Below are 23,278 nucleotides of genomic sequence, written 5' to 3'. Positions count from 1 at the left end.
TGTCTGAGTTAGGCTTCAAATATTTCTTTAGAAGATTCTTCTTTCCAACAAGAAGAGGGTCGGCTACCGCCCTTCCTTCAAGTTTATCTCGAAGCCTCTAGGGGCGTAGCCGCTAGTGAAATAAATTCAGTTGCTGTGCGATTTGTGGTGCTTTATAAAATTTGTTTTATCCTTACCAAATGGTACGTTTTTACACTAATACTAGCTCTATTTGCTTGTTTCTATGCCACTTTTGGATGCTGACATTCGTGTTAGCTGAAAAAAAAGAGGAGGGGGGGGGGGGGGTGGTAAAGGACTAAATAAGGAAATTGCCGAATTAAATTTCGCTGATATTGCAAATTTTACATTCATTTAGAAATCAAGATAAAGATTATCATTTTAAAATATCATATTTCGAATTAAGCAATAGTACATATAATTTATTAGTCATCCAAAAAAAGCTTCGCAGTGTCCCTATTTTCTAGGTAAAGACTTTACCACTCAGACCAAAAATAATATTCCCTGCAATGAGCAATCCGACTGTTCTGCCAATTTGAGATTTTAAGAATTAAATAAAAAAGATTCACAAAAAAAAAACATTTCTCAAAATAGCTTTCTCGTACTTAATAATTTATAATAATGAAGCTAGTTTAGAATTCAAGATGTTTGCCTGTAAATCTGTTAGAAAGGGCATGGGTGAAGCGTAAATTTCTCGGATCCTATTTAAGATAGACGGCAGAAACTTTTTCTGGAGATTTTTGTACTAATGATAATTATGTCTAATATATTTATTTTTCTTGGTCCATCAGTCTGTCGCTTATACTACTAGGAACCTAAACATATAATAAATTTGTTTTATTTTTTATACTGATTAACAACAAGAAGTCTATAGCTAGCTATTTAATTAGATAATTGTTAATGGTATTTTATCATAAAACTGTCGACTGAGCTCTAGCGTCTAAGGGCTTTTTTAAGGAGAGCGAGGAAGAGGACAAAAAGTTTTCCTAAAATTATCTTTTATCAAGGCCGGCTTAAGCTTTAGAAATGAAATACCCCAAAACCATCCCTAGAACAATGCAAAAACATAAAAACATAAACAAAATGTAGAATGATTATTTTTCTAAAAAAAACTGACTATTCTTAAAATTCTATACCGGCCTCGATTAAATTCAAATATGACATTAAACCAGAAATCTTATGTGGGGGATAAGACAATGGATAATTTGAAGTACAGCCTTGTCTTAAAAACAAAATTACCGGCCTCTTTGAAAGAATTTGATATTAATGGGGTTAAATTTTAACAGCTAATTGTCAGTTTGTACCACTCAATCAAGATTTTGTAAGAGTTCCTAATGCGTGTAATCCATCCAATGAAAAGACATGTTAGAAACTTTGAGTGGGGGGAGGGGGGGGGTTACGAATAAATTCAGTTTAGTGTCGATCACCTCCCCTCCTCTCTCTGAAATAAGAAGAAAGAGGGGGAGGGGAAAAGGCCAGATAAAAAAGGGTTAAACCGAATAATGTGAACCAAATTATTCATATCAGTCATTACAGAACTTCTTGGCTAGCTACAGAGTAGCATCAATCACAACAACGTTTATACAACGCAATTTATACACATATACATATATAAATTTTTAACTTAGTATATTTATTATTAAATAAGATATTACCATATTATGTATGCATTTATAATAACTATTACAGCATAACTAACACTAAAACCATATAATAAAGACGTGACAAACCAATTAAAATGTTGAAAAAAGGGTTAATACGCAAAAAGGTCGCACCATATTTGTTTACGTTAGAAAACTCACGTGCGAATACCGCGTAGGACAGGCAACTATAATAAAAATGTCGTATTCGTTTAATTATAATTTTAAGTTAATAAAAGTAGTATAATTCTATTATTTTAAGAAATCATGGGAGGGAGGTGACATTGGGTTGTCTATTGCGTTAGTCCCAAAAGTTTTTATTATAACGTTTTCTTCTCTGTTGGTTTTATAACTTTGGAAACTATAAATTAATTTTAAATGATTGGTTCAAAATAATTTTAGTGCCAAAACGTTTCAACCATTAATTCTACAGAAAGGGTAAATTTGAGAACCATACTTGAGGATGGATATAATTTTGTTTTGGGGTCGTGCCTCAATTTGTCTTATCTCGTATTCTAAGATCCCCATGGTAAATATGACAATTTGAAGTTAAAGAGTATAGGAAGCTAATATGGTTCTTGTAGAACCCATGTAGAAGCTTTAGCTTAATACAATAACATTGACCACTCACATTTTTGTAATCCCATAAGTTTTTTTATAGAAAAATTAATAGATTTTCTTTTTAGCACCAATATTCTTGATCAAAAAATCGTGGTTAAGGAAGCGTTGTTTAAAAAATAATTTTCTTGATATAGGATGAAAATTAAAAATCGAGGTAATAGAGACTGTGCAGCAATAAAACGGCTATTTAAAAGTGCAATTTATATTCAGTTTCCTTTATTAGGTAAATAGGAGATAGATTTTTAATATTCTTACTTTGCTTATAGACTTCTTGCCCTAATAGATGTTTTTTAAAACTTAATTTTCTCATTTTTGGGAAGAAAAATAAAAAAAAGATTTACTAGAACCTATAAACAATACAAATGTCTACAGATTTATGCTTAAATTATAAATTTTAGCATAACAGGAATATATTTGATAGAAAAAATCGAAACCAAAAAATTCTTAATTTTTTTGGTCTTCGATACAGACCAGGCGATTCAAACCGCTTACGCGTTGTAAGCGGTTTCACATAAAAACATGTCTCTGATTCCGTCTGTGCTGGCCTGTGTAAACACACACACACACACATATACAGACAGCTGATTGCAGCCGGGGTACCTTTAGTTGGTTCTACCACACACACACATACAAATGTAAACAAAAATAAACATATGGCCGTCGTCAATATTCAGTTTTGTGTGATATTTTATCATTTAAAAACTTTTTGTTATTCAAAAGTTATTAATATTATTATACCTATTTATTCAAACCACATTATGATTAAATATTCATATGATTTTATTTTATTTCAACGAATGTTGCTACATCAATAAAAATTGTTTTCTGCCGGTGCAGTCTTGGATATCCTTTTTTTAAAAGATGCGCATCAAAATTTGAAGTAAAAGTAAAAGTACATTTAAAGATTTATTAGTAGGATTTATTTATTTTTATATTTTGGTATATAATAGATTTTGAGTTAGGTTGGAACAAAAAATAATTTATTTTCTACAAGTTAGCTACAAGTTCCTGTGCAGTGGCGTGCACAGGGAAATGCGCGAAGCTTACCCGAAACTTATGATACCCCTCGATTAGAGGGGTTTTATGTCATTATTCAAGTAACAACCAAAACTTTTTTCAATTAGTAAATGTTTTTCAGGAACATAATTAAACCAAAATAAAGTAGTGAGGGTTTTTGTTTGAAGCCTAAAATCTCAATAACTACTGCATGAACCGATTGGGTACTCTAATTTAAGTAGGCTTTAAATTGGTCCTGTGGATGGTTTTAGGCTATTTTATTTTCTTATTTAGGTCTTGGGATGGTTTTCAGCTCTTTTTATAGCTCCTCTCTAACCCTTTAAATACAGAGCCCTAGATGTTAGGGACGTAGCCCCACTAGTTAATTATAATACTTTAAACAATAATGCATGTTTCAGATTTTTATAAAATGGCAAGTAGTCATGAAAACATAAATTTTAAATTATGAAGAAAAAGGCAAGGAACTTAACAGGACAGGTAAATTATTGGTTTCATAGGGAAAGTGATTTCAACAATTTTAAATCTTGAAGCTAGGGACGCAGCATTCAGAAATAAAATGATGTAAAAAGTACATATACTTCTCGATTGAAATAAATAAAACTTAATATATATGTACACCTAAACTTTCTTCTCTCTCTGCACTTTGAACTTTTAAAATATAGATTCAAAGGCGGTTTCACTCAAAGCACTTGGTCTAGCATAGAATCCATCCCTCCCTTCTTTGATTTTAAATATATTGAAAAAAAGTAGAAGGAACTATAATCAGGAAGATTCGGCTGTGTTTATTTTTCTTTGGTTTAATATTTTAACATATTTAAATATTAAGGTTGAGTTCAAGATTGGAGTCGGCAAGAACCCGTGAAACGGTAATTTTTATTATTTTTTATCTTCCCCCCACATCTATTTTATTCTGACGGGGGGAAGGTGGGAAACAAACGTATTAGTTATTTTTATGTAATCTAATGTGTTAAAAACGTGGATGACAACATCCATTAAAGCAATGCTCTGAAACAGTAGGACAAACGTACATGAACACATAAAGTGTGACAAAACTGAATAATCAGAATATAAATGTATAAGACATACCTACCTAACAAAAGTGTAGGTAATTTTTAAAACTTTTGAAATACAGGATAATTAAATCACTTAAAAATTTGTTGTAGAAAGCTAAACATCAATAATAAAATAATAAATGTACTGACATTCTGGTAACAATTGTGGAGTTGCTACGCTTCCTAAATCGTACCTAAGTACTACAGGAATCTCAATTCAAAGTTTAAAATTGATAGGACAATTACAACATGTCTACATAAACAATATGAGCTAACTGTTCCACGGTAAAAGCTAACATTACAGACGGACAGACTGACCCAAATTATAGAAAAACTTCGCTTTTAACAAGGGCTATGAACTATGGCACAAAGTGCTAATGTTATTTATATTCAGATATTAAATTATTCCATTCATAGGAATACCTAATTTTTTTCAGCTAATAATAAAATTTTATACAATTTTTATTAGTTATTTAACGTATCCTATTTCCGCTGATAGTAAAATGAAAAAATTAAAGATTAATTGCAGTTTTGTTTGTTTTCCCTGGCTAACAAACCTGGTATTGGTAGGGGGGGGGGGAGTTTTGAAACATTTGAGAAAATAGTGTGCTTAGGCTTTATCTTTGGACTGAGAGGATAGGTTATTAGAGATAAAATCATTCTTATATAAAGATTTTCCCTAAGTTTTAAGATATTTTGGATAGGGCTCCAACTTCAGGTGCGGCAGGCCTCCAGGTTAGAGTTAGACCGACTCAAAATGCAAAAAATTTTGGCGCACTATTCTAACTCATTTCTTTTATGATATTATGACTATTGAATATTGATACAAAAAAAGTGTCCTGGTAGCTTTTTTCAGCAATATGTCAATTTCGATTTTCTTTAAAAAAGGGGGAGGGTCCCCCCTCGGGGAAAATTTTTTTTGTTTTTTAATTTGACTTTATATACCTACCTTCCTTAATTTGTTTGAAGAGTAGATAATGAATCAAAAAACGATTTTAAAAGATTTTGATCATAACAAGGGCTATCATTAAAAGACTTACAATTTTGGCAACAAAACAAACAAAATCAGCTAATTTTGACGGTTATTTGAGGATAACATTTGCTAGGGTCTGTCCAGAGTCTTCTTAGAGGCCTTCAGCTCCTAAACCTGGAGGTCTATTTAATTTTTTTTCAAATATGTTAATAACATCTAAAAAAAAGTAAGTGCTTTTGATTTTTTTAACTGTACAGAGACCACCTGAAGGCCTGCAGCACCTGAACCTGGAGGCCGATTGTAATTTTTATTCAAATATGTAAATAATATCTATAAAGATGTTTATGTTGTCTTATAAGGGGGGGGGGGGGGGGGAAGATGTGGTGACTCATGCCACGACAAACCAGCAATTTTATTTTGGGTGCTACTTCCTTAGTTTTTGAGATAATTGGAATTTGGCTAGGTATAATCTTTTTGGTTGTGTCACTAATTACCCCAAGTTTTGGTATCTTTAAAAAAGAACGGCGACAGGACCGTCGCTCCCACCATTTTCCGCAGCCGCAAAAAAAATTTATTGCATTTCTCGCAAAATTAGGCAATTTGGAATCATTTGACACCATATAATTTTTTTTTCAATTTCCCCTTACAATCAACCCTGCGGGTTGATTTTTTTCAAATTCTCGGTTATTTAGGCTTTACTTAAATTCAGTACATCTCCTATGCTTTTAATGATACTAGTGGCTGCGCCCCTGGTATCTAGGGGACTCTGTCTTCAAAGGGGTAAGGAGGTGGAAGACAAATAGTCTAAAACCATCCCGACACCTATTTGAGGCTTCACTGTAAAGGAGGACCATATTGGGTCAGTGGTTAGACAAAAAAGCTTATTACTTTATATAAAAGTAATGAAATAAATCTTTTAAGGTTGTTCAGTAAAAAATATTTAAATAAAAAATTTATTGCATTTCTCGCCTAATTAGGCAATTTGGAATCAATTGAGACCATGTTATTTTTTCAAAAAAATTTCCCTTACAAGCAACCCTGCCTCCGTTAATTCAGTGCTTCTCCTGTGCTTTAAAAGTTATTGAAACAAAATCTGTTTAGGTTGTTCAGTAAGAAATATTTGAATAAAAAATAGCGTCGGGACCACAACTCCTGCCATTCAACGTCAGTTTCCGCTGCCGCCAAAAAAGAACAACATGGTGTTAAATGATTCCAAATGGCTTAATTTGGCGAGAAACGCAATAAAAAAATTGAATGGCGGTCATATCATCGTTTTTTATGTTATCTTTTTTTTCTGACCCATGTTAAAGATTTGTTACAATATCTTTAAAAGCACAGGAGAAGTACTGAATTTAAGTTAAACATTTATAAAAAGGGAAAAATTTTTGAAAAAAATAACATGGTCTCAAATGATTCCAAATTGACCAATAAGAATTTTTTTATATCATTAGGTATATAAGAAGTAGAATGATTTTATCTTTAAAGGGCGAATATAGGTTGGATATGATATGAGCTTATATGAAAGGTGCCATTACATACTTTTAGAATATCTATGCCAAATTTTAAAATTCAAAAAAATCCTTTAGTAGAATTTTCAATTTTCTGGTTTGCTTCAACATATAAGAAATGAGATTGCCAACAAAATCGTTTATTTTAGCCCTTTACAAGACCTTTTTTTGACTATTTTTCTTATGTTCATTTACTTAATACATTTGCATGCATCTTTTAAGATCATAAAAATATTAATTCGGTTAATTTTATATGTAAATAATCAAATAACAAAAAATCGTCAAGAGGTGTGACGTCATAGACACGTCACACATTCCACCGCGTAAAAACTTGGATAAATATTCATTACTAAACGTATTTTTAATGCAATTATTTACCCCTGTGCGTATATGTCAGCTGATTTCAATAACAAACAAACCATAGCGACTCTCTGTAACGTAGTATTTCATAACAACTGGTTGCGGCAGGATATTCAACAGTTATTTTGAAAATTATTTATTCTTTATTATTGTATATTGTCTTGTAAATATACTGCTGTTATGCTTTCATTATTTCGTTTGGAATAGTAGCTTTGTTTTTATTAACTTCATATTTCTATTTACCTCATTTTGAAGTTGCAATTAATTTTACGGGTATTGTGGTGTAAGGAGCTTTACCCCTTCAACATCCCCTTTTTCTTATTTGATTAACCTCTCCCTGTCTAATTTATCTAATTTCTTGCTACTCCTCTTAACCCCCCCCCCCCCCCCCAATACCTTAGATATTTGTATCGTCGTTCTTGCACTTTTGATAATTTTGTTCTAATCTTATGCTTATACTTTTTAAAAGCGAAGCTTTTTTATAATTAGGGTCAGTCCGTCCGTCCATACGTCCGTACGTCCGTTACAGACAGATGGCTCTTTTCGTTAATTTAGGCATGTTAAAATTGTCATATCAATTTCAAACTTTACATGGAGATTCCTATAGTATTAAGGTACGATTTAGATAGCATAGCAACTCTATACGCATTACCAGAATGTCCGTACGTCCATTTTAAACATGTAGATTTTTTTTACTTTTTTAACAACAAATTTTTATGTGATCTAATCATCCGATTGATCTGATTTTTGGTATATTGATTCCTGGGACAACAAAGTATAATGTTATAAGCGAAGCAACTCTATAATCAAGTCCTAAAATGTAAGTATGTCCATAATCATTCACCTCTATCAAGCAGTTTTTCAACAAATTTACTTACAATTTTGCTTCGAATCTAATACATTTATATTTATTGATTATTTAGTTCTGACACTATACAGGTGTAAATGTCCGTTTGTCCTACCGTTTCAGTGCTTCTCTTTTATGGATGTTGTCATCCTTGTTTCAGTATATTTTCCCAACTTAATATTTTTTCTAGCATTTTCATCCTCTTGTCAGTAAAACACCCACTGCTCGATTTTGGTTTAAAATGAACGACAAATGCTGTGCACGCCACTGAAAAGATGTTTACTTTAAATATTATTCAGATATTGAAGTTGGCTTAGACCTCAAGTGTTTAAAACTTAATTAAAGAATATTTTTTTTAATTTCAGGTGAAAATGTTTCAAGTTGTTGAAGTCTAAAAAACCTTAAAAATAAAGTTCAACAATTTACATATAAATACAGGTAATAATAAGGGAGGATTTTTTTTAGTAGCGAAGCTACTCTAAAATTCACTATGTTCGTCTGAGACGTAATGGGGTAAATTTGATTTTCTCGGCTGCTAATGAAGATATACAGCTATTCCTATGTATGACAAAGGCACATCTAGTCATTTTTTTGCCTTTCTGTCTATTGGTCATGAATTATAAGGTTTTTTAAAGGTCTTGTGATTGATAGACAGCTGAAATTTTCAGTGAAGATTTATGACATGCAATTATAGTCTTTTCACAGACATAAACCTTATTTTTTAAAGATTTCATTATATTCTTTTGATTTTAATATATACTGTCCCTTTTTTTCTTGCTATGGCATAATTTTGGTGAACTTATTTTGTTATTAGTTGAAATTTTTAATATGTTTGTCCTTCTCTACTTATGGATGTTTTCATACTTGTTTATTTTACTATTTTATTTAAAGATTTAGTTTCCATATTACAATACGTGCTTAACTTTTAAGTTTCACCGGTTGAAAATATACCCTGGAAACAGTTTATTGTTTAAAAAAATAATTTTTTTTAAAGGTTACATGTCGATGCTGATGTATTTAAACACCACCTTTGCAAATTACCAAGAATATTAACTTGGAATAATATAATCTCAGGTATACTTCTTACTTTTAATAAGAGATGAATAAATGTCTCTGACTTTGACTGGCAGGATACCAATAACTAGCAAAACTGTGTAAATACACAAAAGGATTATGTTATAGGACATATTTGAATTTTAGGACTTGATTGAAGAGATGCTTTGCTTTAAATATAGTACCTTTTTGTTCTAGCAATCATTGCTCTAAAATTAACCTAGGATTTTTTGTTATCAATATTAGATTTGCTATGTTTTAAAAAAGTTTAAAATCAATAGCACAATGTTAACCATCCTAAATTAGCAAAAATAGCTAGGTGTTACGTCCGAATGTACAATCAGATCATGAGTATAGTAAAGCCTCACTATAGAAAAACGTTACTTTCACTTCAATTTATGGAAGAAGGAAAAAAATATTTTTGCTTGTAATTTCAAGAATTAGAGATAATTTTGAAAATTAATTGGTGCTAATTTGACTCTTTAGTATGTGTGGGAGAGGTTGGACATATAGGAAGGTGAATCCACCCCTCTGACAATAAACTAACACCACCATGATGCCTGTATCATACTTCACTCAATTTTGGTTTAAGGCGGGTATCAAGCCCTTTAAAAAAAACGTGCATTTTTTTATTATGAAGAATTTTATATTTTTCAGGAATACCATGAAGACAGACTAATTCTTGCAACTGTGTCACTGAAAGTTGAACTATAATTGGTAAAGAAGTTTACGAGATCCTAGCAGACAAACATACAGACACAGATCCTGTTACTTTTGTATAAAGATAAAAATAGTAAAATTAGGGTAGAAATTCTCACTCCACAGGTTTTTTTTAAAAACAAAGCTTTTCTATAATTAGGGTCGGTCTGTCCGTCCGTGACGGATAGCTTTTTCGTTAATTTAGGCAAGTTATAATTGTCCTATCGATTTAAAATTTTGTATGGTTGATCCCTTTAGCAGTTAGGTAGAATTTAAAAAGCGTAGCAACTCTTTAATCGTTACCAGAATGTCCATAAGTCCTTTTTCAACATTTTTTCACTTTTTTAACAAAAAAATTTTATTTGACCTAATTAGTAATTATCCAATTGATCTGACTATTGGTTTACTGATTCCTTGGACAATAAAGTACAATATTATAAGCGAAGCAACTCTATAATCAAGTCCTTAAAATGTAAGTATGTCCTCAAACATTATCCTGCATCAAGCAATTTTTCAACAAAGGGGGGGAGGGAATGTGGTGACTCGTCACACGACATACCAGCAATTTTATTTTGGGTGCTAAGTTCCCTTAGTTTTAGAGATATTTGGGTAAAATCTTTTTGGTTGTGTCACTTATTACCCCAAGTTATGGTATCTTTAAAAAAAAACGGCGGTCTGACCACCACTCCTGCCTTTCGCCGCCATTTTCCGCCACCACCCAAAAATTTTTTTTATTGCATTTCTCGCCAAATTAGGCAATTTGGAATCAATGTTATTTTTTTGGCGGTGGATAACGGCGGGATACCAAAACTTGGGGTAATTAGTGACACAACCAAAAAAATTTTACCCAATTCTCTAAACTAAGGGAGTAGCACCCAAAATAAAATTGCTGGTTTGTCGTGTGATGAGTCACCCCCCCCCCCCCCCCCCTTTACTTATAATTTTGCTTCGACTCTTATCCATTTATATTCTAATTATTCAGTACTGACTCTCTACATGAGTCAATGACCTTTTGTACTACGGTTTCAGAGCTTAGCTTTTATGGATGTTGTCACCCAACAACAGATTGCTGGGTTCTAGAATAAATATTCTCCGCAAAATTTTTGTTTCCTTCAAAAATGATTTATGGTGATTGACAAACCTGACCCTCCCCTTCTTTAAATGTGATGAATATGCATCTAGGGGCGAAGCAATTTGCCTTTTACATTGTTATACTTTTATAATATTTTTGTCAAATTAAAACTTTAGTACACATGATATTTGTTATTGTTATGTTATGCTATTAAATTAACTAATAAATGCTAAACATTTTAAAACTTTTGTAGTTGGTGTGTCTTATTTTACTTAAAGGGGGAAGGTGTTCTTCGTAATAGCGTAGCTACTCTAAAATTTGAAATGTCAGTCTGTCCATATGAAAGTTTTTTTAGAAAACGTGATTTTTCGGCTCCTGCTTAAAGATAGATTGCTGAAAATTCTCATTCCTGTTAACATTCCCATCATAAAGGAACATAACTAACTAATACATCCATTACGGTCGGACTGCTTTTTTATTTGTTGTGTCTCCCACCTGATACAGTACAGCAGTGAGAACTAACATCTTTAATTCGATATTCAAACCTATCACCTTATTAAAAATTATCATTTTTGATATCTTAAATAAGGGGGGGGGGGAAGTTTTGACACATTTGCGTAAACCTGGCACCTAGGCTTTATCTTTGAACTGAGAGGATAGGTTATTAGTGATAAAATCATTCTTATATGATGAATTTCACAAAGTTTTAAGATTTTTTGGATAGGCCTCCAGGTTCCGGAGCTCTAGACCTCCAGGTGGTCTCTGTACAGGTAAAAAAGAAAAAAAAATTTTTTTTTTTAGTTACAGGTCAACTTATAAAACAAAATATGCATCTTTTTTAATATTATTCACATATTAGAAGAAAAAAGATGCATATTTTGTTTTATAAGTTGATTTGTATCTTAAAAAATTTTTTTTATTTTCATTTTTACCTGTACAGAGACCACCTGGAGGCCTGGAGCTCCAAAAAATCTTAAAACTTCGTGAAATTCATCATATAGGAATGATTTTATCATTAATACTCTATCCTCTCAGTCCAAAGATAAAGCCTAGGTGCCAGGTTTACGCAAATGTGTCAAAACTCCCCCCCCCCCCCCTTGAACATGCTTGTTCATATCAATCAACCGAAAAATTTACATTTTTCTCCTTAAATTGGCCATGGGTGTTTGTTATGCTTGATTTCGCCAAAGATTGTTGTGAAAGAAAACGAATATAAGGGAAGGGAGAGTTTCAGAAGTAAAACTTAATCCTTATAATAAAGTAACAGGATGTTTGTATGTTATTAGATGTTTGTACCGAAGGTTCTCGCTCACCGCTGAACCGATCGGGTTCTCCTTAACAGGGTAGATTCTCATATGTCCGGGGAAGATTTATAACTATTTTTGGGGAGGGTACCACCACCCTCTCTAGAGAAATTAAATTTTTTTTTAAATTTCTCAATTTTAGACAGAGAGTTCAACGAAAAATAAACGTGAAACGCAATATAGCCATATTTTAAATATAAAAAAAAACATTTAAAGTGCCGCTAGTTTTAGATAAAGCACCACTTTTTCTTTACATGTTTGTTTCTCATTCCTATACATGCACCTACAGGTCTACACAATAATAAAGCCTCTCAATTTAAATATCTGAAACTATAAAAAGAAATAAAGAATAAAGCTTATATTAAAGGGGTAGTTCCATGAAGTGCAATGAAGTGTGAAACATTGTGAAAATCAATGCTTAGAGTATTTAATAAAAGATTACTTAAGAACATCAATCACACTAATTAAATGCAAAGCTACTCCATATTACTTTTACTGATTTTCATTTTTTTTGTCCATATGTCTGTCCAAGATTTTCAATAATAAAGCTTTTCTCTTTTAGAATGTGAATCTCATTTGTGTACAGTCCCCTTTTCTATCAAAGGAATTTGTTACAGATTGACCAACCGGCTTAAAATAGATGAGCCTCAATTAGGAAAAAAACATTAATGTTATGTTGCTTGAAAATGATAAATACGTTATATACCTAAAAACTACATTTTATTAATAATTGTGAGACCAACTTTACTTGGTCATGTGTTAAAATTGGTTTCACCCAAGAATCTCTGTAAATTTAAATCAGATCTTTTGGTTATTACAAACAGACCCTCTTTTTTAATAATTAGGGAAGGTGGTCAAGACATAATTTAAGGGAAAGGAACACTTTTTATCATAGTGTGGTTGTTTCTCATCCCGATACATTCTGGACTGGTTTTTAGAATAATGATCAAGGTATAATGCTGTAAACAAAGTTTCTGTATAATCAAAACACGCAACTGTTGCGTAACATGTGTTGCATTCGCTTGTTGTCAGGAAGGTGATAGGTTTGAATCTCAGCCGGACACCATGTCATAACTAAAGACGTAAAAATGGTTCCTACTGCTGCTATGTCAGGTGTGCAACATAAATAGTTAGAGAATGGGGAATGTCTTGCCCAAAACAGGCGCAACTCATTACCATGCACTAAATACTTCTCAAAGGTCGTGCAATCAAAGGGTTGTTTGGCCTAATCATGCACTTCAGTAGCAAGATTTGGTTCAGAGATACTGGTTTCTGTCTAATATCAGTGAAACTAAAAGAAAAGGTGGACTTTCATACCATTAGTAATAGAGTAGACACATATAAATAGAGCAAGCTTAGTATTATATTATTATTTTATTGCAAATACATATTTATAATTGTTTAATGCAGATTGAATATGATGATGTATGAAGAGACTAGAGATGGCAAGGATTGGCTAACATAACGTCACAGCTTGTCTTCGCAACATCTCAATCTAAACAAAATAAATGTAATGGAATTGGTGCAGTTCACGGTAAAATAGTCCTGGGATCGATTATATCAACAGAAAAATATTTATATATTATTTTCAAAGCTACTCGCTGATTCTTAGAGGCCTTAAATAACTAATAACTATGGGCGGGCCTTTGGAACAATGCATTGAAAATGCAAAAGATTTTATGTTTTTTTCTTTATATTACTATCCACGGAAAGCTGTCTTTTAACCCTACAAAAGTCGGACCTCTTACCCCTGTTTGGTTAAGAATTTTGGACCGGATTCGGATTCTTGTAAGAATCTGTCCAAAAATAGAACAGATTCCCCGCGGATTCCGGATTCTTATTTTTTGACGGTTTCCAGATTCCAGATTCTAGCAATATTTTAATAGTTATTTCTTTCAGCGTATTATAAACGGCTTTCCGCTGATATAGAATGCACCTCGGGGCTAAAAAAAACTTGTTTTAATCTTATAATTGTACATTTTTATATTCGTAGAAAGCTGGATATAATACGATGCTAGACATAGTTTTTTCGTATGGATGAGAACCGGTTCCTATCCACCGGATTCAAATGAATACGAGAAAAGACTTTAAAAAAAATAAATTAAGGGATTAAATTATACCGGGTACTGGGTAGAATCTAAAGCTGCGTTTTTTCATTGTCTCATCCACTGTACATACCTTGACAAGGATGACATGGATCCATGGTAACCATTCTTCTCAATTTCCAGCACCTTCATGGCGAGCTTCAGCACAGACTTGTCTTTCCAATGAACCTCCAACTCTTACATCATTACAATCTTCCTGATAATAAGGGTGATTAGGTCCATAAGAAGCGCAGCAATAATAAGGATGAAATTTTATAGCAGATGTACAGTAGTCATAGAAAATAAAGACATTTTAAAAATTTTGGTATTCCCCCTCCCCCACCCACTCCACCCCGAGAACGATAATTTAAAAAAAAATAGGTTAGGTTATAGGGTAGGAGGCTACATAAAATAGTTTTTAATCTTTAATAATTGTACCTTTTAAAATTCGTACCAAGCTGTTTATAATACGATGCTATAAACAACTATTATCCCATCTTATTATAAACAGCTTTCTGCGGATATACAAATGAAAAATCATTTGGTTAAAACAAGTTACGTTAGCCCAGAGGGGCCAATGATCTTTATTTTAATATTCGTGGAAAGTTTTTTGGATGATATCGTTTCGAAGCCATACTGGAAATTATATAAATTAGCGAAGCACAAAATTTTAAAATTACTACAGAAGTTTAACTCTCATCCCCCGAATTTAAAATTAAAAATGGTTGGTAATGCCCCCCCCCCCCCCCCCACCTATTTTTTTTATATTTTTGCTTATAAATAAAAACCGCTAAAAATCGCACGTACCTTTGTAGTTTTTTCTTAATTTTTCCTTACAGTTGTCGCACTAAATATTTTGCTAGCACTTACGTAAACAATAAAATTCTAATTCGGCTTTCAGAGTCAGACACATATAAACACAAACACACACTTCATACATTTTGCGTTGAACTTGGAAGGAAAGGAATTCATTGATTTAAAAATGTAAATAAAAAACATATGTTAATTGTTTTTGTCTGCTGAAAATTACCAATGACGTAATTCTTTAAAATGCGTATTTGAAGACATTAAATCTTAAATTTTCTCCTGTCAAGATTTTTTTTTTAAAATCAGTATTATTTTTGAATATTCTTGTTGGGGAATATTGTCTAGAAAGAAATTGAACACAACCCATCGCCAAATCCTTTTGTCTTTATTGGGACGAGAATTAAACAATAGTATTTAGATACAACATTCGCAGCATCCTGGTGTGATGCAATGGTGTTTGGATTTCTTAGGGAACCACAATGGTTACGCGAAATGACATGATTATATCCACGAATCGGCCCGGTTTTTGGCTATATACGGACTTATACAGTTAAATATGTCAATATCTTTAAGTTATTTGTAATCTATATAATTGCATGATTGAAATAAGCTCATATCATATCGAACCTATATTCGCCCTTTAATAACCTATCCTCTCAGTCCTAAGAAAAAGCATATGCTTCCCCCCCCTCTCCTTAATTATTAAAAACACTACGTAACTTTGATATTAAAATACATGACTTTAGTTTTTTTTCCGAAACCGCTCTAATCCAGCATACATTACAATTTTTCATTTTAATATCCATGGAAATTGTCTATATATTACATTATCTATATTTTTTCTGCTTCGTTTAAGATGTACCTATTAGGAGTTTGCCATGCATGGCAATTCAGCTGGATATTGGCAAAAAAACTAGGCATTAAAATCAGCACTAAATTAAATTGAAGTGATATTATGTCTTCTAAAGGCTGTTTAAAAAGTAAACGATCTGAAACCTTCGGTAAACGTTAATAAATTTATTTTTTTCGTAGGATGGAAGAAAAAGAGAAAAAGTTGTCATGTAGTCAACGGAACTTAACCAACAAAAGAGTTTCAGCACTGAAATTAGAACTATAAGGGAATGGAAGCGTAGACGCTGCTGCTGCATAAAAACATAATTTCTGCTGCATTTTTTTGTCTTTTCTTGCAAAATTTTGCCTCCCCACTTGGAGTTGGAATAATAAAACATATATTACCTAGTAGGTACAATTTAGCTTTTTTAAATCTTATTTATATTTATGTATTGTAATGCAGAATTTTAAAAAGAATATACCTATTAATGCAACTGTTGCATCTAACCGCAAGTCCTAGCTTCTTGTTAAATTAAGATAAAAAAATGGTTTATTCCTTCCCCCTAATTATAATTAAGATTGTTGTATACTCTTCAGCATTAATGAACAGATAAATTTATTGTGCATTTGAACTATGGGTGTCAATCCAAATAAAAAAATCCGCATTCCGGCCAATTTTCGGACCCAGAATCCAAATTTGCAATTTAATTTGTGGATTAGGATTGTTGATTTTTATGCCTTTTGTAGCACATAAAAGGGGGGGGGGGGATGTGCGTCTTTTGAAACCAAAAATAAAACGCACATGATCTCAGCCCATAAAATTTTTTTTGGAAAACAATATGGAACTGTGAAGAAACGGCGGCGGAACCGCTGCTCCCTCCGAAAACTGCTGTTTCCCGCTAAATTAGACAGTTCTCAATCATCTGAGCTAGATAAACTTTTTTTTGAATTTCCCTTATATTTTTACTTACATTTTTTTTAATATTGACATGTTTGAAAGTGTCAAGGGAAATTTATATGAAAAAAAAGTTTATCTCAGATGAATAAGAAATTGTCTATTATGGTGAGAAAAGGCAAAACATAAATTTGGCGGGAAAGAGATTCTTCACAGTTCCATATTGTTCTCCACTAAAGCAACTGCTTTGCCGAATTTTAGAGCTGTAACTCGTATATGTGCTGAAATCATGCACGTTTTACTTTTGGTTTCAAAAAGTGGCACATCCACCCCCCCCCTTTTTTATAAAATTTTAAGTAAATAAATGTTTTATTTATGTTAAAAGTCAACGTTTTTTGTATTTTATTTTCATAGTAGCTTTTCATGCTTATTCTAGGTTATGTTAGGTTAAGTGTGGGTTAGAAAATGACCACAGTAGGGGCTAGAAATAGAAGAAAAGCTACTAAGAAAATTCTAAAAAAGCGCTACTTTAGATTTTTTCCAATACCGGGTAAATTTATTCCTTTTTTTATTTATAAAAAGACCTTTAAAAATATTGCTAGAATCCGCGAACCGAAAATCTGCAATTTGCAAAAAGACAAGAATCCGCAATCCCTGGATTAATCCACTTTTTTGATTGATTTGTGTGAAAGTCCGAATCCGACCCAAAAATTCGGCAGCTTGACACCACTAATTTAAACACACACAAGTTAAATTGTTTAAAGATATACATTTCTATTAATTTAGTCTTAAAAGTAAAACAGTAACTAGCAAGTTGATATTAAATATCCGTTTTTTAACATTTTCCTCTGATTGAAATTTAAACATACCTAGCCATACTGAAAAATTGATTTTCCACGAGTAATGAAATAAAAACTTAAAAAACTGATAATTATAATTTAACATTTTAATATCCACAGAAAGCTGTCTACATTGTGATGCAATAAATAACTATTCTTCTTTTAATTATTGGATCAGTCACACTATGCCTGTTAATGTTTGTTAGTTGAATTGCTTGGATTGATGTTATCATCCTTATATGATCATTTAAATTTTTGATTTATGTTTTGTTATCCAAACAGTAATTTAATAAATAAATACAAAATAATGACCTTTTTTTAGTAGCAAAACTACACTAATATATGTCTGTCCGTTAGAAATCGAATGAAGGAATTTGAGAAACATAGTTTTCTCTGCATCACTTTAAAATACTTTTTGTCAACATTATGGAGCATAATTAATGATAAACCTGGCACTCAGATTAGCTTGTTTTTTTTTAGCTATTTCATATATTCCCCGTTGTCTGTTTGGTTTGATTTTCAAAAATTTTTTGTGTAAAATAGTATCAAAATAAATTTTTACGGTGTTCAATTGATTTTTTTTTGTCATAAGATGAAAGGTATATAGCTTTATCTTCTGCCTATATATTTTTTTACGCATTTTTGGTCCGATTCACACATTTCTCTATTAAATTTCGATTTCTCGACGTGAAGGGATTTGTGTGTCAATAAATTCTTTTTTTAGTAGCGAAGCTACTCTATAATTCCAAATGTCCGTCGTCAGACACAGAAAGGGGAAAACGTGATTTTCTCGGCTCCTATTCAAGATAGACAGCTGAAATTTTAGTGAAGATTCTTTTGATATATGCCATTCCCCTGTAATCTATACATTGTTTTGTCCAACTGTTTTTTATTTTGGGTGCTATCTCGATTCCTAGATTTTTAAGATTTTCTCATCTCTTTATCTAGATAGATTGCTGAAGTTTTCAGGGATTAACCTTTACAGGGTAGCTTCTCATTGGTCCTGGGAAGGTTATTAACTATTTCGAGAGAGGGTACCTCCACCCTTCTGAGATAAATCACCCCGCCCCAAAATTTGTATTACATTTTTCTTTTAAAAACTAAAATTAGAATTGCCAAATAATTATTTTTATACTACTTTGTAATCTAAATTAAACAAGATAATGGGCGAATTGTAGTTTTTTTAATATTGTTTTGATAGGTTATTTTAGGTTAGGTGATTTCCCTTCAGGGGCTAAAAATAAGAGAAAAGCTACTGTGAAAATATGGAGAAACACCCCTGAAGGGAGAAAAGGGACTTTACCCGAAAATTGTAATAAAAACACTAAAGGAACAAACAGAAATAAAAAATACTTGTCCTTTCATCTACATATACAAAAATGTCCTAGAAAGATGGAAAATTCAATTCCCCTGCCCACCATATTTAACTTTAGTTTGAAAAAAAAATTATCTCTACATTGTGGCCAAAAATGTGCGGATTTGATCCGCAAATTAGGGCTAATATTTATTCAAATATGCAGATTTAAAAAGATTATGATGCTGACCTGAAATTAGCATGTACACATATCTAGGGACTTTTTTAAAATGACCATAGCGTCAAAACTACTAGACCAATCAGGACGTTGGACCCCACTATAAAAAAGCTTAGGTAATGACCTTTTAGCACAAAAAAATCTTTGGGCGAAGATGGACTCGTACTCCGAGCTGGCCGCGCTTATGTTCAACAAGGCAGATTCGAAGTGCGCCGGTGGTATAATCTGGATTCTCAACTAGGGCCCACTAAATCGTACCTCAGCCCATCTGTAGATGAGCTTGAGTTATGCAACTTGCTGGGGATACTGTTAGATACATAAGTAAGACACTAGAAAAGACTACAGTTCTTTATCTAAAATGGCTTGGCTTTAGTACTCTGGCAAAGTGAAACGTGGCATATTTAGAGATGTCAAAAACGTCAAAAATCGTGAAAATTTCTCGTTTCTCGACGCCAGAGACCCATATGGAACTTAAAACTCATTTTAGACTATGAATTGCGCTGACAACCCTAGATGAATCTTTCTGCCATTTCCAAAAAGGTATAGAACGTCGTTCTAGCTCAACTGTGGTCCAAATAAGAGCCTCCGTGTCAAAGGGTAGCTTGAAAGTTGGGTGAATTTGGATCCTGCAGTTACTCACATTCCTAAGGAAATGGGGCCTCCCAGCAGCCCGATCTTAATTCAATGGACTTTTGGACCTTGGGATACTTTGAAGCATGCACCAATAGACGTACCCATACCATAAAGACCTCCCTCGTTGCCACTATCAAGGAGAACTTCGCCAGCTTGGACAGTTACATTCTGATCTTGGCCTGCCGGCGGTTGAGGAGGCGGGTAGAGGCGGTGATTGATGCTGGCGGCGATTTTATTCAATGATCTAATAGTCATATACCTAATTTGCTCCTCAGTTTTTAAAATTTAATAAAATATTTAAAATTGACGATTTTATGTTCATTTGTTTACTATTTAGAAAAAGTCCCTAGATATGTGGCGCACCCTGTACGTATTTGTACGGATTTTTTAAAATTTTATATACCGACCTGACTTTAACATGTACGGATTTTTTTAAATTTTGAATTGCCAACCTGACATTAGCATGTATGAATTTGTATAGATTTTTTTCTTCAAAATCTTAGTAGTCCTCCTGAAGATATCTTAACCTCGCAAATCTTAATATTCATAAAATCTTGGCGGCCAGTTAACCTTTTTAATCGCAAATCTCAGTGTCCAGAAATCTTTACGGCTAAAAAAAACACATTGCATTGTAAAAAAAATTTTCATACCTTTTTTCGGGAACCAAATAGAGTATTTTTTCTAGATTTTAAATTTTTGATTTTCTGGTAATTTTTTTAAATACCTACCTACCTACTTAACTATTTAAAAAATATTTTGGTTGTGGCATATTTGAAAAGTTAACTGACAACAGTAAGGAGCTGGCTTCAGCCAGTCATTGGTAGTAATATTAATGGTGGCATGACGTACAAAAAGTATTCTTAATTTAATTTCCTAAAAGTGTTCCAACTCAATTTTTAATTTCCGTCAAAAAATTTAATTTAAAATAAAATTCTAGTGGCTATTTATCTTGGGAGGGTGGTGGTACCCTCCCCCAAAATAGTTATAAACCTACCCGGGACCTATGAGAATCTACCCTGTTAGGGAGAACCCGATTGGTTCAGTGGTTAGCGGATCCTTTGTTACAAACAGACAGACAGACATCGTTCTACTTTGTATTATAAACATATTATTTTTCACCGTTTTGTAACAGTCGCCGTTTTGTGATTTCGCCGTTTAATAGTAGTCGCCTTTTTGTATCCACTCCATTTGTACAGGGTGTTTTAAGAGAAAGGTCATGTTTGAAAACTAAATGATTCATTATGTTTGAAAACAGAATTATTATCTCCTCAGACTGACGTAGAATGAGACAACTGAACCTTTAATTGCCCAACCTATGTCTCCTGTTTTGGAACAATGTTTTCATCCATACCCTAACAATTTATGCCTCGAACCTGACATAGCAAGAGTAGGCAGCATTTGAAACGTTTTAATATGATATGGTGTTGAGTTAATTTTATATCACCTTCCCAACAACTAGCGGATGCGCAGCAGTAACTGGTTTAATCCTTAAAGTAAAGTAACAGGATCTTTTTGTGTGAACAGAAGGACCTCTAACAATTGAACCGTTAGGGTTCTCCTTTACTTGGTAGCCTCTCCTAGGTCCTAAGAAGGTTTTAAAATATTAAAGGTGAGTGTACAACTATCTTGAGAGAAATCGCCTCTAAAAAAAATCTTTTTGTAACTTTCATATAAAAGCTACAATTAAAAGTCGTGATTCAACTCCCCTCCTCACAGGCCCCTAAAACCTCTAGGGGAGTAGCTATTAGTTTAATATTCTAACTAAATAACTATAACTATCTTATAAAGCAGCAAATCAAAACAGAAACAGTCATTTATATTGGTATGCACATAATTATTAATTATAGAGTAGCTTTACAACTAAAACATTTATATGAAACTATTCGAAATATAGCTTAAAGATTAGTTTATTTTCCAAAAGGTACCTACAATTTTAACAATTTATTAATATGATGTACAATTTTCATACACTTTGAAGAAAGGGGGGGGAGTGCGTAATGACATCTAAACTTAAACAGTGAGCAAAATGGTCTACATATTGAGCTAGATTCTTGAAACTTTGTACATAAGCCTAGTCCTTTAGGTAATACATCTATATGAATAAAAATTAATTTTTTTTATTTAAAGGTTAGGTAAGAAAACCCGGCGGAAATGGGATTTTTAGGCCTATTTTGGTGTGATTTGATGTAAAAAAACTTACCTTTAATTGTTTTTTCTAAATTTTTTTCCTTGTTTACTGTATGTCTATTCATGAGGACATTGTTAAAGATAATTCAGCAAGTTTGGGGCCAAAACTCAAAAAACCTATATTTGATATATGAGACACAAACTCTAGAAAAAATGCATCTTACTCCTGTGAGCCACCCACCTAGCCAGCTGGGGTCGTTCCCCGACTTGCTGAATCATCTTAAATAATGTTCTTGTGTATAGACACAGTGCATTCAAGGTAAAAAACCTAAGAAAATACAATTAAAGGTAAGTTTCTACATCAAAATAGACCAATAAGGCCTAAAAAAAAACATTTTTGCCAATTTCCGCAGGTTTTTTTGCCATTTATATTTACAGGATTACCTACAGGATTAGGCTTATGGACCAAGTTTCTAGTTTGATATTTAGACCATTTTGCTCACGGTTTAAGTTTAGATGTCATTACACCTCCCCCCCCCCCCTATCACATTTCATTTAATATGGTACAAATAATTTTTACAATATTAATAATTCGTACTAACACAGATAAGTAAGATAAACATTCAACTACATAAAGAAAAATGATTTGTAATTCTTTGAGCAAAAATAGTTTTTAAATCCAATTAAAAATGGACATGATACAACTAAAAAAATTAGTGCAATGATTCTCTGTAAACGTGGTATCACTTGATACAGTAATTTCTTTTGTAAAAAAATAAAACAATTAACAAAAAAAAAGATGTAATTCTTTCTGCAACTGGCGTGCCAATTTTGCATTCTACTCATGTTTTAAAGTCTAAGAACACATTCTTAATGAAAATACTAGCGGCTACGCTTATAGTGGCACTTTTAAAGTTTTTTTTAGTTTCAAATACATGATTTGAGAAATTATTGTCTTAATGCGTTCAAGTCTCTCGGAAAAACTTTGATTTCTCTTTGGAGGATGGTGGTACCCTCCCCCCAAATAGTTTAAAACCTTCTCGGGACCCATGAGAAGCTACCCTGTTAAGGAAAACCCAATCGGTTCAGCAGTTAGCGAGATCCTTTGGTACAAACACATAGACATCCTGTTACTTTATTTTAAGGATTTGAAGAAGACAAAAAAAACAAAGAAAGTATTAAAGTAAGAAGTTTCAACGGGTGTATCTCATTCCTGTACAGCATTGCAACATCATGGTTTCCTAAAACAAAAATAATTGAAATACATTTATCCTTTTATAATACTTCAGCCTAAAGACAAAAAATCTGTTAGTTCTAAAAAATACTCATATATTTATCCGTGGTCAATTGTCGATCGTATATATATCAACTAGCGGCTACGCCCCTT

At 32.5% G+C, this 23,278-nt stretch overlaps 3 long non-coding RNA genes across 3 annotated transcripts; 2 read left to right on the top strand and 1 right to left on the bottom strand.

Annotated features, from left to right (window-relative positions):
- Nucleotides 1-3,200: 3,200 nt before the first annotated feature.
- LOC145330123 (uncharacterized) lies at nucleotides 3,201-17,907 on the top strand. The gene is made up of 3 exons (XR_013883265.1): nucleotides 3,201-3,752; nucleotides 4,102-4,141; nucleotides 16,067-17,907. It is a non-coding gene; the product is annotated as an uncharacterized LOC145330123 (long non-coding RNA).
- LOC145330125 (uncharacterized) lies at nucleotides 7,335-10,815 on the top strand. The gene is made up of 3 exons (XR_013883267.1): nucleotides 7,335-8,453; nucleotides 9,010-9,089; nucleotides 9,726-10,815. It is a non-coding gene; the product is annotated as an uncharacterized LOC145330125 (long non-coding RNA).
- LOC145330124 (uncharacterized) lies at nucleotides 13,499-15,669 on the bottom strand. The gene is made up of 3 exons (XR_013883266.1): nucleotides 15,035-15,669; nucleotides 14,322-14,444; nucleotides 13,499-13,638 (listed from the first exon to the last, which is right to left on the bottom strand). It is a non-coding gene; the product is annotated as an uncharacterized LOC145330124 (long non-coding RNA).
- Nucleotides 17,908-23,278: the final 5,371 nt, after the last annotated feature.

Source organism: Acartia tonsa, chromosome 10, assembly GCF_053477335.1.
Source record: "Acartia tonsa isolate MP-2025a chromosome 10, ASM5347733v1, whole genome shotgun sequence".
NCBI classification, from domain to species: Eukaryota; Metazoa; Arthropoda; class Copepoda; order Calanoida; family Acartiidae; genus Acartia; species Acartia tonsa.
The sequence above is the reverse complement of the archived record's forward strand: the minus strand, read 5'-3'. Positions and strand labels throughout refer to the sequence as shown.